Genomic DNA, 13,146 nt, shown 5'->3' on the forward strand with positions numbered 1-13,146 from the left:
ACTATTTTTCCAGATATGAATCTAAACTTTTGTATATGATATTACCAGTATAGTACAGTCATTCAGGCAGATTTTCATGGATTTTGCCATTTTATTATCTGATATAAGTGGGATATAAGTTATATCCCACTTACTCAAAAATCTTAATTGAAAATGTTATATGTTTTATGTATATACGCATTGTTCTCAGATATGCTTTCAGAATTTTCACTTAAGGAAACTGTGTTCCAAGATATGAATATTCATCCTGTTTAAATACAGAAACTCAGCTGTGGTTTTTTTTCATTTTTTTTTTCTTTGCATTGAAAATAGAAGTATTGTCACTCAGTTCCTCTGAGAGTTGGAGGATTAAGTCGTCCTTTTCCTCCTGGAAAAGAAAAATCATTTCTATTTTGCTATGATTTATGAGTAATGGACATGAAAGCATATTATGAAAGAATAAGAGAGGAACGCATTTTTTGTTTTTAGGAGTAAAAAATTGTTAGAGGTTGGCCAGAACATCTAGAAAGGAGCTAGCTGGGTGAGTTCCCCAAAGATATACAGAATTCTGGAACCTAAACCAAAGAAAATCATCCAAGAAAAAGTGCCTGCTATCCTGGAAGAGCCCAGTCAATGTATCTGATGATGGAATAGACTGTTCAGAATTCACAGGGGACCTATATTCTCCGCCTCCAAGTTTGAACCATACGTGTTTCTCAAGGCTCAATTTAATGACACTGCCAAGGTATATACAGCTGATCCTTATTATTCAGATTCAGTATTTGCAAATTTGCCTACTCGCTAAAATTTATTCATAATCCCCAATTAATACCTGCAGCACTTTCCCAGTCACCGTGGACATGCTAAGGTGCAATAAGACTATGACCTCCCTTCTTATTTCAGCTCTCAGGCTGTAAACAAGTGTCCTTTTCAAAGTCTGTTTAGTATGTTTTTCACATTTTTGTGCTTTTTGTTGGTTATTTCACTATTTAAAATGCTCCCAAACATAGTATGGTAGTTCTGTCTAGTGTTTCTAAGCCCAAGAAAGCTGTGATGTGTCTTATGGAAAAGATGTGAATGTTAGATAAGCTTTGTAAGGGACTTATAGTATTGTTGGCTGTGAGTTTAATGTTAATGAATCAAAAATATATATTAAGTAAGGTGACTTTAAACAGAAACACACATAAAACCATGTTTGCATTGATTGTTTGACAAAAAGGTTGTGACCAAAGGCTCACAAAATCTTAACCCTGTATTTCCCCTTGGAGCAATGATTCAGTATTCACTAATTCATTGTTTGAGGCAACTTTATAGACCATAACTATTGCAAATAATGAGAATCAACTCCCTATCTATCTATCTATCTATCTATCTATCTATCTATCTATCATGTATCATGCGTTGAATGCATACATCTAAGCCAAACAAGTCTACAGCATTCTTATTCAGAAACTAGGATGTCCAAATGCTTAACTTTGATAAATCCCACAGTTTCCAAAAAAATTTAGAAACAAAATAGGAGACTTTTAAATAACTAATGGGTAAAAAAAGAAATCAAAGCAGAAATTAGAATGTATTTTGCACTACATGAAAATGAAAACACAATATATACAAATCTCTGGGATACACCCAAAACAAATTTAAAGGGAAATTTATAGCACCAAATGCTTTTATTAGAAAGAAGAAAGGTCTCAAATCAATGACCACAGAGCTCACCTCAACACATTAGGAAAAAAAAAGCTAATTGAACTCACATACGGAAAAGGAAGAAGATGATAACAATCAGAGCATAAATAAATGAAATAGAATACACAAGGGTCTTCAGCATTTTATTTTACCCCCCTCCTGTCTTTCACATTATTATTGTCATTATTATTGTGTTTTTAATTCTACATATATTTTAAATTGACAGATGATATTATTATGGTTTTTACCATCAATATTCATTTACATTTACCCATCTGTTTATCTTTTTCATTGTTCTTCATTTCTTCTTCAATTCTTATATTTTTATCTGGGATTACTTTCCTTATCTCTGAAAAACTCTGTAAAACTCCTTTAGTATTTCACATAGTGCACATCTGCTGGCTATGAAATCTTATTTTTGTTTGCCTGAAATATTTTTATTTCCCCTTCGTTTTTAAAGAATATTCTACTGGTTACAGAATTCTATGTTGGCAGTTGTCTCCTGTGAGCACAATAAAGTTGTCATACTATTGTTTTCTGACTTGCAAACTTACTATTCTCGAAGGTTGGTTCTCAGTTCCAATGTTAACCATTTGATGATAATGAATCTTTTTTGTCTTTGACTGTCTTTAGTATAATTTATCTTTGTTATTTAGCAGTTTCATTAGGATATACCTAGCTATTTTTGGTTCCTAGATCTTCTTGATCCTGTAGATTCTATATCTCTCGTCAGTTTCGGAAGACTGTCAACTAGAACCATTTTAAATATTGCTTTTGTCTACTCTGCCTCTCTTCTTCTGGGATTCAAATTAAGTGTATATTAATGCTTTTCACCATGACCTCTTACAATCATTTCTGTATTTTCCTTCCTTTTATTTCTCTCCATGTCTCAGTAAAGATATTTTCTACTTTCTTTTCTTCAAGTTCACTTATCCTTTCTTTCGTTGTGTCTAATCTATATTTAAACTTATATATTGAGTTCTTAATGTCAATTACTGTATTTTCCATTCAATTATTTTTAAAGATTTCACTTCTCTGACAAAATTTTCTATCATATCAAATGTTTTCATGAACATAATAATCAGAGATATTTTAGACTGAGTAGGCTGGTGAAATACTTGGCTGTGGGTCTGTATCTATTATTTCTTTATTCTTTGGTTTGTGGTCGTTTCTTCCTTGACCCTAATATGCCTTGAAATTTTTTTATTGGATTCCAGTCATTTTGAATAAAAAATTACAAAAACTCTTCTCTGATAATTTTATCTTCTTTCAGAGAGATTTTACTTTTTTTTCCCCTAAATGACAGTCAGAGCATAAACAAATCATTTTGATCCAATCAGGGTTTTAAGATGATAGGAAGGTGAGTTTTAGTCTCTTTGAGGTATGGTCTAGTTCTGACTTGTTCTTTTTTTTCATAGAGCATAACTTTTCAAAGGTCTCAAATGAAATACTAGAGCAATTACCGGGCCCCTTTCTTCTTGACAGACCCTAAATTCCCAATTTTTTTTTCCCAGCACATTGAACCTGACAAAACATCTGCTTCAGTTTTTACCTTCTGAGCGTCAGCTGTCTTCTTGTCGTCTTGGTCTCTCAGTCCACAACAGCTTAGAAACGGACAAACGCCTTACAGTGAATATCAACTTAGAAAATCAGACACACTTCTCTGTGTTTCCTATTTCTTGAGGATCTTGGTCCCTCCAATTCTGACTGGTTGGTTATACCTGTGCTTCATATTATCTTGTCTCTTTAGCCCTGTAAGACTGTCAAGAGTCCTGAGTTTTTGCTTTCTGCTTAGTCTCTCTGCCTTCAGCCACTTAGCGATGGAAAATACCTCAAGGGGAAATTTTGTGGAAAGTTGGGCTCATACTGTGTATTCCTTTTATTAGGATATTGTCCTAACAATTGCTGGATGCCCTAGATACTCTCCAATGCCTCCAATAAGTAAGGTGTTTTCTTTTTCTTTTCTTAAATGTGATTTTTATAGTTATTCTTGGTGAAAGTTGGTTTGATACAAGCTAGTCATTTACAACTATATGGAGAATTTTAAATTCAGAGAAGTACTGTTGTTAAGAAATTGTGAACGTAGATTGCCTGTTACCAAATAGATAATCAGCAATTTAATAATATTATGTAAAGCTACTTTTGAGTCACAAAAAGATTCTTTAAAGGAATATTACTTGGAGGAAATGTCTACATTAATTAATATGGACAAGTAGAAAAATATATATCTATTACCATTTTTCAGGCCCAGTTTGCTAATGACCTCTGTGTGTTGTTTTGGGCACAGTTAATCATCAAAAGTGGAGGACAGACAAGAATTGTTTGAAGTCTCTTTCAGCATTTTTTTCTGTTTAGTCATAAGTAATATTAGAACAAGTGATCTTAGAGCCAACTTTCAATGAGCAGTTAATGGTGGTATTTGAGCAGTCAGAAGATGAGTTCTGGAACATAACATAGAGTTAAAATATATGCAATAAATCCAAGAAGGATATCAAACACTGAGGTCTTACTAACCCCTTTGGAAAACAAAACTGTGTAAGTATTTGCACAGCATAAGTAAATGAGATAAATACCGAAACAAACACAAGTTATTTATTAAAAGAGGTAACAATTAAAAAATTGAACACAAAGTCAAAAAACAACTCAAAGTAATCAATCATTACAATAAAAAGAGTTTTTTGTTGTTGTTGTTGAGGAAGATCGGCCCTGAGCTAACAGCCGTGCCAATCTTCCTCTATTTTGTATTTGGGATGCTGCCACATCGTGGCTTGATGAGTGGTGTGTAGGTCCACACCCAGGATCCAAATCTGCTAACCCTGGGCCACTGGAGCAGAGTGCGTGAACTTAACCACTATGCCACCAGGCCAGCCCCCCTCAAAGGATTTTTTTAATATTAAAATTGATTATTATCTAAAAAGCATGACTCTTGGAATGTGTTATTTCTCTTTTGTTGTCATAATTATTACGTGATTTGTAATTTGCAGTTAAAGTACTCAGATTCTTGAGGTTCATTCTCATTCCGCTGGAGTCTAGGAAAGTCATCTCTTAGAGGTTGAGCTGAAACAAAATAATAATAACAATAAATAGTTTCTTTTTTTATATAACAGCCTCAGCCATAAGGGGAAACCATACAGTTTTGGACAACACGAAGGAGTGAACTCAGTTGGAACAGGTTAAACGTCCCACTCAATCTCCATTGTTGAGTGAAGGGTGAGTGGACCACTGGCCCTGTTTGCATTAATCTGTCCACAAACAAAACCTCTTCTTTGGCAATGTCATGTGAACTTAATCACTAACTTCAAATTCGTCTGACAAAATATTCAACATTAATAAGGCAGTAAAATTAAGATTCTTACCATTCTCAGTCAGATTTCCCTATGCCAGCAAAAATAGTCAATCAGTAAAATCAGTGATGTATTTAATAGTCATAGCTGATCATTCCATTTTCATTGAAGACATTTTTGAACTCTCGATTTTCCTAAGGCTTAAACACTAGACTTTGCAGCTTTCATATTATACAGAATATTCTGTTCGTGCTAAAATTACATCATACAATTGAAAATACATTTACCACTTTGAGCTTATTTTATGCAAGGCAAAAGACCAAATAGGCATGGCTATAACATTGTACTTGTCATTATCTTCTTCTATGACATTCTTTTTTTTTTGTGAGGAAGATCAGCCCCGAGCTAACATCCGATGCCCATCCTCCTCTTTTTTTTTTTTTTTTTTTTTTGCAGAGGAAGATTGGCCCTGACATGAGATCCATGCCCATCTTCCTCTACTTTATATGGGATGCTGCCACAGCATGGTGTGACAAGCAGTGCGTCGGTGTGTGCCCAGGATCCGGGCCGTGAACCTCGGGCCGCCTAAGCGGAGCGTGCCCACTTAACTGCTTGCACCACTGCGCCAGCCCCCGACATTCTTTATTAACTTCAAATTTGAAGTGATATGTTAGCAATTTGAATCTTCATGTGAATGATTTAAATGTATTTTTGTTGCCTTTGTGTAGAATGGAGTCCAGGCTGGCGTCACCCGTATGCCATGCTTTTGTACATATGTGTTAATGATTATAAGTGATCATTCATTAGATCTAGTCCACAGAGAGTCTTTGTCATATAGTCTACATAATAGCACATAGAAGGCTCAGGATAGAGTTTTCTTGAGAAGAGTAATAAGATTATATAACATAGTTTTAATAATATTCATATTTTAATAATATTCATAATTTTAAAATTTTTATGTCAAATTTTAAAAGGACAACTTTATCACTTCAGCAAGAAGTTAGCATGCTCTTTAGATAGATTCTGTACTGTGACTTATAGATAGAAAATCATCTTTGATGATAAAATCACATTTTAAGCATTTTCTTTCCTAGTCTCTGATATTACATCAGTTCTTAATATAAATTCAACTCATAAACATCTACTAGGTATCTCAATTCATAGTTGTGAGACATTATGCTTACCTAATGTATCAGGCACTTTTTTCCCCCAGAAGTGATATTTTCTGATGTTACAACCATGAAAATCAGGGTGAAACTCTGGGATTTCAGGGAGGCATCAGAAGACAAGAGTAAAGAATGAAGTACAAAAATAAAAACACTTTAATTTCATGATTGGAAAAGTCTTACCCTAATCCTTGAGTATATCTTCTATGCCCTTCTCTTGTATGCCTATATTGTTGCTGTGGTATCTGCCTCCAGTGCACCAGAGAGCCACCAAACCAGGCACCTCCATGCTAATGAAACCCTTTGCTGACCACTGAGGGCCATTGTAGAAGAGGAGGGGCCTGCAAGATTTGTCAGAGATGGTCACCAGGGGTGGAGAGTTGGAGAAGGTCATCAAGAGTACGTGATCTCCAGCTGAAACTCTAACCAGACCGGAGCAATTGGAGGCTCCTCATCCACTCCCCTGTCCTTGGAATGCATATTTGGCCCACCATTCACACTAGGAGCCACTTCAAGGACACAGCCTTGGGCGAGTAATGTGTTGTTGAGACCATGTGGATGGTATTCATGACTGAATCTCATTAAGGACTCTAAATAAACTCTTAAATTAAGAACTTGGCAGGCGGATGTGGAGATCTACTTGTCTTGCGGCCAAGATTAGCCTTGTAAGTTGCCTTGCTTATTAAAACAGCCACCTAACCCCCTCCCCATAAAAATCGTAGTATTTTTATATTGTATCGGTGGGTTTTTTCCTGAGCAACTACAAATAAGGTAGAAGGAAAGTGAAATTGCTCAGGTATCTGCCTCCTTGAGAAAGACTGCATTCCTAATCGCAGTCAACCGCGTTACACATATGCGCCATATATAAAGTAGTATTTAAGAGTTCAGACTGAACTGGCTTTAAATGTAGGCATATCGCTAAGTGTAAATTTACATTTTACACTTAGCCTCTCCAAGCCTTAGTTTCGCTACCTGTGAAATGTTCTATGGTTGCTGTGAATTTCACAAAAAATACAAAAAAGTCTAACACAGTAGCTGCACATGGTACGCATATTGGCTGTTTTATCATAAGTATTATTATAGCTGATTTTATTAGTAGGAATGAAGAAATGTTTATATAGTTCAATGGAAAAGTAACTCATGTATTTATGGCAGAATGGAACATCTATACAGCTCTACAGTCCCCTATAGAGCTCTCAAACAAATCATATTCAACTGGTCCTATATGAATAACCCCAATCAACATTTCTACTTATGATTTTCCACTTACAAATTTTTTAAGAAAATATTAATAATTATAAATACTTACGGGAATTTTATTTTTATGTTGGATAAAAAGTAGAATCATTCTCTAGACATTACACAACAACCTGCCTGTTTCAGTTAACATGAACATCTTCTTAGTTCAATACATACTTGTTGCTATTGTTAATCATACTACCAGCTACTCAATCACCAAAGCAAGAAAATTGAAAAAATTATTCTTATTTGTCTCTTTCCCTCTCCCTCTATGTTTGGTTTGATCACCAGATTTTAATTTCTAAATATTTATTATATCAAATCTTCTATGTCCTTATTATAACCACTTTATTTCACTCCCTCAAAATTTCTTCTCGTAACCATTGCATTATCTCCCTAACCAGGCTCCTTCCATGCAGACATTTATACCAAATAAAAATACTCAATTATATTCTTACTAAATTGCGTCTCTGATTTTATTACACCTTTGCCTAAATTTTTTCAAATTCTTTCCTGAGAAGATAAGGTCTAAGCTCTTTATATGTCATTTAAGACCTTTCATAATGCAATTTCTATCTGTTTCTCCAACTTACCTACCACGCTTCCTACCTTATACTTTATCCTCAAGCAAGCTATGCTGCTTATAAATTTTCCCATATCGACCTTTCCCTTTTATATCTTCAGTTTATTCTCTTTACATGAAATTCCCATTCCCTAAATTCATCATTGGCTAATGCAATCGAAACATCACTCAGTAGAAGCAACACCACCACTTCCCACATCAGTCTCTCTCAGTATGGCTTAAATGGCATTCTTCGGAGTCTTGTGACACCCTCTGTATAATCCCACCATTTTTCACATCACATTGAATTATAATTTTCTATTCATAGGTCTAATTATGAACTTTTGGAAGTTGGGAGAATTTTCTTATTTTAATCGTATTTATTGTATGTTTCTAGTATATACATAGGTGGCAAGTGTTTTTTCAGTCAAAATGGTGGATTTGAGAGGTTGAATGAACATAGCCTGGCTGCTTTTTAGGTCTTAGGAATTGAGAAAAAGAGTAAGAGAGACAGAAAACTTCAATGTTTCTATTTTTTGGTAATGAGAGTATGATATTACCATGTTCTGAGTTAAGGAATATAGAAGGAAGACCAAATCTGGGTAACAATATGAAAAATTCAGTTTAATAAGAGATATCTACACTATACCCAAATGGAGATGTGCAATAATAAATGAGATCTAGAAGTCTAAACATCAAAGAAAACAAAGAGAAATACGGTCTAGAAATATAAATGTATGACTTTTCACTGTAAAGTTGAGATTAGAAGCCTCCTAGAAAGATTCCATAGGATGAGAAGAAGGCCTTTCATAGTGTAGTCCTATCTGTTTTTCAGATAGGAGCACCATCATTTAAGGGATGTACAGGTGATGAGAAGTTTAAGTAAGAACTCAATATAAACAACCCAAAAGTAGGATTAAGTGATGCAACCAGTAGTCAAAAATCAATTACCTATAGTAGTCAGTCTTATAACACAAAGGGGGAAAGTGAGCCTCACGTAAGGATTCTGGTAATGTCATCACATTTTGTTCTTAGTTCTGCAGCTGACACTCTGTCTCAGTGTTAGGAAGACACAAAGGATTGGATTACTGAAAATAGAATATCTTATAGCAAGGAGGCCTCAGCTCTTTAGCACTATTCGATCATTTCCACAAGAAGACATAGAATCTTTGTTGCCCAATATTCTCACTTTTCAATACAGACTTTTATGCTAATTTCTTATTTTTAAATATTAAACAGTGCATGAGACAAAGAAAAGACAACTCTAGGCTGGGTTCAGGATGCTGACCACAATTTTGGAACCTCTGTACTACTTGGAAAAAAGTCTGTGTTCAAGATGGTATAGAAATATCTGATTTAAATAACTGAGGTTCCAAACATAGGCAATAATTTTAACATAGGTGTGAAACACTGAAATTTATCTAACAGCAGTGTAGCTGAAAGATGGCCAGATTGGGTTTCAGAAAACCTGTTCTTTCATTCGATTATATTATTTAGTAAATATATATGAACATCATTAACTCATCATCTATTTTATGGGAATAAAATGAGAAAAAGAAAATGCTTGGGAAGTCATAAGCATTATATTTAGCATATAGCATTATAATTAAATTTATTAGTCATACGGTTCATTTGAAATCAATAACTTCAATGTGGTTCTTTGTAATTCATGTCAATGTATATATGTAGTACATATAGAATGTAGAGAAGTATACAGCAAAAATTCATCTCCTCCTACCCTCTTATATAAGCAGCAGCCCCAACATGATGCTTATCACTCCACCTCACCACTTAATGAAGATAGACAATATTTGGTGGCGGTAGTGGTGTGGTTATGACAGGTAATTTGTATTAAATACTCTCCTAGATATAGTAATTTATAGTAATACACTTAATTCTGAATGATAATTCACATATACCATTAATCAGTTAGAGAAATGAAGATGACTCACGTTTGATAATTTCCAGATATATTTAGAAGTACAATATGTTCCTTGAAGTATAGTCACCTACCAACCAAAATCTCCAAATCATAGAAGAATGATTTCTGTCTGACCTCAATGTTTAGTAAGCTAGAACTAGATGGGAAATATTCTCAAGCTTCAGAAGAATTAAAAAAAAACTTCAAAGAGAAAATGTAGTCATCTGAAAAAGTGTGATACAGTATGCTCATTGGAATTGAAATGGTCCTTGGTTAAAAAGTTTAAGAAAGTAAATTAAAATGCCAAGCATGACGGATAACTTGAGCAATAAAGAATATGTTTCACTCTCTCTCCACAGTAACAGGAAAAGAGTTCAGTCCAATTAAATATTCATGAAACAAAAGATCAAGGCTTTAAGTCTTAGACCAAGTTCAAGACTGGGCATGAACTAATGATCCAATAGTTTATATGAATATTAAACATTTAGTAGAGAAATAACTCAGAATTACATTTTGGAAGGGATTCCATTTTAATTTAATTCTCTGATAGTTAATTTTACCAATTCTGGGTAAGAAATTGATTGACATATAACACAATTATATCCAAGACCATATACTGAAGATTACTCAATTGATGGTTGCCCTAAGTTTCAGCAGTAAAAGATGCACTGAGTAATTTTTATTATATTGTGGTAACAGTTGCTGTTCTTTCCCCAAATCTTTTAACTTCTCACACATACGAAAATTAAATATGAGCTGATAGGCAAGGATACATGTGCGAATTTAATTACTATACTTTGCCCCAAAACTTGCTGCAAACTTAGTTTGAAGGGGTGTTCCTATGTATTATTTTTAGCATTAGTTGTTAGTGAGGCACACATTGCATGTATTAATCATTTGAAATGAAAACTCCCTCCTGAGACCTCCCTAGAAACACGTGTAAGCAATTTCGTTTCAAAAGATTGATGGAATAGAAATACACCCAAGGAAGCTTTGACAGGTTTGACATCCTCCTTTTAAAGATCCAGGAATAAGTGAGGTTAATCCTGCCACAGGCAGAATGCCTCCTCTAAGTGTCTATAAACCAGTGAAATGTGCAGGGGGCCTCAGACACCGCTGAGAGGTCCAGCGAAAATAATCATCTGCTCTTCATGCCGAAAGGCAGCAAACACCGCAGGGGAGATCAAGTCCCAGACTTCCAATCCATCCTCCGTGCAGCAGGCCTGTGGCCATACTTCCCCGGAGAAGGCGCCTTGTCCGTCACTACAACCAGTTCAACCAAAGTATTTTATCCATTTATTTATTTTCAAGTTGTCTACGATGTTTTTGGAAGCAACGGCAGACAAAGCTTCCTCTAGAAAGCCTAAGGGATCTGTATTCCTTTTGAGCAAAATGGCCTGCAGACATTTTTGCAAAACTACTGATAAAAGAACTCTGAGTACCAACATGTTGGCTGAACCAAAATAAAGCATGTACCAGTACATGCCAGTGTACACACCAGTGTAGTGTGATGAAATGGGAAATTTAGAAAAGAAAAAAACTAAAGGGAGCAAAGAGGCTAGATAGAATATAACAATTTATTATTACATGAATTTATTCTCATTTGCCCAGCCTAGTGTTTACTCAAGATATCAGAAACTTCTACCTAATGACAAAATGTTATTTGAAATTACACCATGCACTTTCATTAGCAAAGAAAGAAATCACTGAGATAAGAATTCATATACTTTCCTCAGAGGTGTCTTGTATCATATTTTATTTTAACACCTGCATGAGCTTATGTTTTATACTATGAGTATCTAGGGTTCATGAGTTTCAATTTACTTTTTTCTGTACACACAATATATTTCACAGTCATTGCCATATAATGGATATTCAATAAATGTTTGTTGAATGTTTTGATGAATAAAATTCTTTTTAGATCAGAGTCTTAACTTTGAGTCAATAGAGGATATTTAATAGACTCATGATCCCCTAAAAGTGTACACCAGGTGCTTGTGTTAATGTTCAAAAGTCCATTTTATTCCTGTGGAGAAATCCATATATTTCACCATATTTCCAAAGAGCATCATGATTTCCCTCCCATAAATGATTGTCTCTTTTCTTTAAAGAAATGTAAAGATACAATCTTTCAAGGCAGTATGATATAACAGAAAAGTCTAGGACTTACCGAAAACTCTCAGAAAACCTCATACTTTACAGTGATTTGTTAGAAACGTTTCTGTAAAATTAGAAAAGACAAGGATATTGATTAGGACCATTTGTTTTGAACACTGTAATGAGGTCTTATCCAGAGCAGTAATAAAATTTTTTTTAATATTAATAAGACATGTAAAGTTTGGAAAGAATTGTAAAGAAGAGCATGATTGTGTGTAGATGGTATGATCATCTATATAACAAACATGGGATAATGTGTAGATGATAATTAGAATTAATATAAGAATTCAACAAGATTGCCAGACAACAAAATCAATATTTTAAAATAATGGGAGTTCCAATAAATTACGGAGAAAAAAGTAAAGAACACATAATTTAAAAGATTCATTTACTAAGAAGCTAAAATTATAAGAACTTTGGAATATATCTAGTATCGAATGTACATTTTATAGAAAAATGTAAAAGTGTATTAAAGAATATAAATATTGAAAAATAGAAATTTCATAAAATAAACAATAAATGAAAAAAGAAAGTTCATCTAGTTTCTTTTAACAAGGTACAACAAAACTCTAAAACATAATAATAATAAAACTGATTATATTGAAATTAATGATTCATTTAACATGTAACTCCATAAAAGACAGTCTACCCAAAGGAATCAGAGCTTTTCAATGTATATAACTAGCAAAGATATGGTATCCAGAATACATTCAAAATGTTTACAAATCAATAATAATTTTAAAAAATAGGTATGAACTGAATATATAGTAAAATTGGGAATAGGCATAGACATCAGAGTAGAAATAGTAATGATTATTATTATTAGCATTAGCATCATGATTACTATGGTTATTTAACCTGGACTTGATTTAAGCAATCTTTTCTTCTAGTTCTTTCCTTTTCCAGATCAAGTTTTAACAATCCTGAGAGGTCTCACCCCAAATCACAAAGATTTCCAAAACTACTTTTTTTTAATCCCAAATCTGAATTTCAATCTATTATCACAACACTTAATCCATTGACTCCAATTATTAGATAAATAAATGCTTTTCTATGCACACGATAATTAAGACGACCACCAGCGAATAAGGGAAAACAAATACTCACAGCAAATTATAAGGGAACTCAGTATAGAAAAAGTTAGCTCAGCCT

The 13,146-nt window shown here is 33.9% G+C and overlaps 1 long non-coding RNA gene across 1 annotated transcript; it reads right to left on the bottom strand.

Moving 5' to 3' along the window:
* Positions 1-4,596: 4,596 nt before the first annotated feature.
* Positions 4,597-12,061, bottom strand: LOC131401774 (uncharacterized). Its single transcript, XR_009217955.1, has 3 exons — positions 12,008-12,061; positions 6,134-6,208; positions 4,597-4,722 (listed from the first exon to the last, which is right to left on the bottom strand). It is a non-coding gene; the product is annotated as an uncharacterized LOC131401774 (long non-coding RNA).
* Positions 12,062-13,146: the final 1,085 nt, after the last annotated feature.

The sequence above is a fragment of the Diceros bicornis genome, assembly GCF_020826845.1.
Source record: "Diceros bicornis minor isolate mBicDic1 chromosome 13 unlocalized genomic scaffold, mDicBic1.mat.cur SUPER_13_unloc_1, whole genome shotgun sequence".
Lineage (NCBI taxonomy): Eukaryota > Metazoa > Chordata > Mammalia > Perissodactyla > Rhinocerotidae > Diceros > Diceros bicornis.